This window comes from Limulus polyphemus, unplaced genomic scaffold (genome assembly GCF_000517525.1).
Source record: "Limulus polyphemus unplaced genomic scaffold, Limulus_polyphemus-2.1.2 Scaffold351, whole genome shotgun sequence".
Classification (NCBI taxonomy): Eukaryota; Metazoa; Arthropoda; class Merostomata; order Xiphosura; family Limulidae; genus Limulus; species Limulus polyphemus.
In genome coordinates this window covers 201,560-206,000 of record NW_013665961.1, presented here as the reverse complement: position 1 = coordinate 206,000, position 4,441 = coordinate 201,560, and the positions used below count along the sequence as shown (strand labels likewise).

The 4,441-nt window shown below is 29.0% G+C and overlaps 1 protein-coding gene across 1 annotated transcript in view; it reads right to left on the bottom strand.

The window, feature by feature from the left end:
- Positions 1–2,326: 2,326 nt before the first annotated feature.
- The window catches only part of LOC106457605 (F-box/LRR-repeat protein 6-like), a 31,452-nt gene continuing 29,337 nt past the window's right edge, over positions 2,327–4,441 (bottom strand). Inside the window, exon 10 of the mRNA XM_022383597.1 lies at positions 2,327–2,985. The gene's annotated coding sequence lies outside the window, so the exon portion shown is untranslated. The remainder of the gene's footprint in view (positions 2,986–4,441) is intronic.

Sequence of the window (4,441 nt, the reverse complement as noted above, 5' to 3'; positions counted from 1 at the left end):
TATATATATATATATATATACATACACACACCACCACCACAAGCATGTATTAGCCAATTAATTTTAGGATAAGCAGTTCTGTCAATGTACAAAGATGTGTAAAACTTGAGTTAAAATATTCATATATGACTAATACTTTATATATAAACAATATACACACACATTACTCAGTAGGTAAACACTCTAGCAATTACACGTGGAGAGTCTTAGTTTGATCAAAGTAAATTTATGATGAAAACACAACAAGTATTATTTATCAAATGTTTTGATTATTGCTGTTTTTTGATTAAATACCTTATTAATATATTCAGAGTCAAAGCAATTATTACTTGGGCTTCAAAGAAAAATGAATAATCAATCAAATTACTCTATAAATGAAAATAACAATAATTCAAAATAAAATAACAGCAGTAATCAAGTTCTTATTTTGATAATGTTTCAATCCATATTGAGTCATCATCAGGTAAGAGTTACAATCGAAAATAAGGAAGAATTCAAAAAATGTTACAGAATCTGTAACAAATTTAACTGTCTTTATGAATGCAACTTTTATTGAGAGAATGACTCGATACTATGGATTGAAACATTGCAATTGCTTTGTTCAGAAGGTTTCTCAATAAACATTAAACTTTTTCTTGATTTCACTGTTGTATCACTGATAAATGTTCTTCAAAGTTAGAACAAGTTCAGGTGAGATTATGAAATTAAAATTCATTTAATAAGTGTAAATCAAATAAATCATGGCATTGGTAGTTCCTTTATTGATTTAAGACATCAAATTACTCTAAAGGACATCATATACAGACCAGATTTTTTTCATCCAGTAGCTACAAAATGCAAATGACAATGATGAAAACATAAAAGTAAATCCAACCCATACTAAAGTACAAAACACCAAAAGTTTTAGTCTTTAAAATGACAAATAACATTCACAATAAGAAAAGTGTTAAAAAACAAAACAGTGATCCTGAAGTAGTTTAAATCTCAGTTTATCATATATTATATCAACACCTTCAGGCATGATTTGGCTGAATATGTTTTAATGTCACTCAAAACATGACCACTGCTATAACCTATATATACATACATAAAACTCATTTACCAATCCACAACCATCACCTTCAATATCATTAGCATTACAATTCTTCATATTTAATCAATGTGCAAACAAATATGAACTTCTTATTTATGTATATATAAAAATAAGCTTTTATGTTGATGCAACATACAAAATGTGAAATATGGCAGTGACTTACTAACATATCTCCCCCAACCGAATCCTGGGGCTCACATTTCCACACAATAGAGAGAAGTCACAAAACTTAAGTACATGACGTATATGTACATACAAACATACTATAATGTCTTTATAGTATTAAAACATTTAATGCACTTTTGCCACAACCACTACAAGGCAGCTCATTTCTTGATGTTCACAGTCTTCCAACTGAATGCATGTAAACCATATTTCCCATGGACAGGTAAGTCACATTAATGTATAAATATACATACACTATAAAGAACAGTGTACTTCAGAATATTAGACACAGAATTACAAGACCACATCAGCTTTTGAAACACATTTTTCTAAAAGCATTTTATGCAACAAATTGCTTGTGGGTTCATTACTTTGTGTATAACAGGTTCCTGATAATATACTAGTTGTACTAAAAAAACACCATCAATATTGCAATTAATCCCACTAATCACTGCTGGGGTCTTCCACGTAATTTGGAGAGAAAATTTATGTTCTCACTTAATAATTTGGTTAATTATTTATACCAATAATTTGTACCAGACAAAAACATAAAATTATTCAAACGTGATGCAATACATCAATATCAATGGCAGTGATTGGTATACAATATAAATTAGAATTTTAAGGTTTAACTTCATTTGTTTTGTACATAACCTTGTGATTGTGTAATACAAAAATAAAAATATCTTGCACAGTAAACATTAGGGTTGATACGATATGATTTTAGTTGATACAACATGTGTCTAGATATTGATAGCACGATACAATACGTATCTAGATACAGCAGTTTTACCAATGGTTTGTTACAAAGTTTGACAGTCTTGACAATAAAAGTTAATTAGAAACAGATGTATACTGTTAAGAGGTTTAAGTTATTTAGTGTAAGCAAATGTAGTTTCCTGCTACAATTTGAAGTAATTCTAGAAAGAAAAAGAGGATAACTTTGATTTATTTTGTATTTTTTTGTGATGGTTACAAGGCTGGTCAAATTGGCCGACTTCACATAAAATTAGGGTAGTGCATATAGCAGATAAAATATGAAGATTTATCAAAAAAAAGTTGGAAATTTATTACAGAGGTTTTAGAGATTACATAAAGAAATTTGTTAATTTTTAGATGGAGAAAAGTATTTTTAATCTTTACACCAAAATCACTTTACACTTAGAGCAATGACTACTTTGACTCTATATATTAAAACATTAACTTTTACCAAAAAGACTTTATTAGAAGATACATAAGTCGTATAATGTCAGATGATGTATAGATACAATCATATTGTATCACTGTATCGCCACAACCCTAGTAAACACATTAAAAAGTAATAAGATTTCATTTGACTTGGAGATATTTATAGACACACAAATAAAATGATTTAATGAGTATAAAAATGTGCCAAAATTGATTCTAACTGAACCTCTAATTTATGAAGAATGTTAATGGTTAGGTTCGAGCACAAATAAAAGTGATAATAAATTAAGTATTATTTTTTAGGAAAATAGCATTCAGCTTACATTCAAATAATACTGTATTTTCACTTACAGAAGTACAACTTGTTTATTTCTTCATCATATTCTCTGAAAGGAATTTCACCTAAAACTTTTCATAAAATAAAGATGAGCATAACTTGCACCATGAAAACTGCTATTTCAAACTTGTATTATCAGAGATACTTCACACTGTAAAAACTGCTATTTCAGTCTTGCATTATCAGAGATTCTTGTGCATATCTAAAGTGGATGATAATTGTTAGTCTCAAATTGCATGATAATAACAGGACTTTTGTTAACATTAACTTAAGACTTTTGTACAAGCTCATGAAGATACTAAAACTTCCTTTCAGAAAAATAAAGAGTCATAGTTATTAATGATCTCTCACACAAAGATATACAAACTTTACATAACTTATACATTACTGGTAATGATATTCTAACACCACAAAAACGTTTTGTTTTTAAGCAACATTTACTTTTATTATCCTATTCCCTATTCAGATTGTAATCACTGAACATAAATCAATATCATATTATTCCTACTTATATATTTCATTTACCAAAAGAAACATGACTACAGGGAAATTTTCAACACTACTCTCCATTTCTCAAACAGAAAATGTACAATCTCCTGAAAAACACCTGTCATTCCTGATGCAATGAGACAAATACGTAAATTTTATCCCATATCATTGCACTCTACAGTGGAAAATTCAATGAAAAGACTTTCCTGTCTTATTGAAGTATTCAAGAAAATGAAATAAATTTATTTGTCATTCCTAAAGTTTAGAAACCATTACAAAAGTACTTGATGAAACCAGGATAATCATACAGTTTTAAATGAGGTTTATCAACTACAAAGTTTAAAACGTTTGTGGGGTCAATATTTGAAACAGAGAAAGAATTATAATTTCCAGGCTGAAAAGGAGATGAGTGGCAATTACTAAAAATTATATATTTTGTCCAAAGAGCTTCCAAGCCATAAATGAACTGTTAACAAAGCAATACAGTATTCTGAGGTGTTGAAGTACTAAAATAGAAGTCAAGAAAGATAATAGAATTATGCATAGTTGAATGGAAGTAAAAAATCTAAAAAAACAACAACACCCGGGTACTAATGATAACTAGTCATTTAAGCATGTAAGTTAGGAAGCACAAGAACATTTTTACTTTCAAGTTCAGATAATGATTCATTAATAATTGTTTGTTTGTAATTAAGCACAAAGCTACACAATAGCCTATCTGTGCTCTGCTCACCATGGGTATCAAAACCCAGATTCTAGTGTTGTAAGTCTGCCCCCACTGGGGGGCTTCATTAATAAAGTTCTCTCCTATATTTCATAAATATGAATTTAATTTTACTTATTCAGCCCTTGTCTATATATGGATTATTATGTTCAGTGTTTTCTCTCTATCAGTTCACAAATTTTGACCAGAAAGCAAATGTTTATTCCAACTGTTTTCTTTCAACTAGACACCAAACAGTTCAGTATGAATGCAGGTATATGTTCATTATCATCTCCTACTTGCCTGTATGGTCTGCCTGGATTTCTTGTATTGTATGAGCATCTCAATCTCTTTCTTTTTGAAGTTTCAATTACTGAAGATGCAAGTGTTTCCAATGGTTTTTTGAGAAAAAGTATATTACACATACTTGGCATGATATATATATATATATATATATATATATATA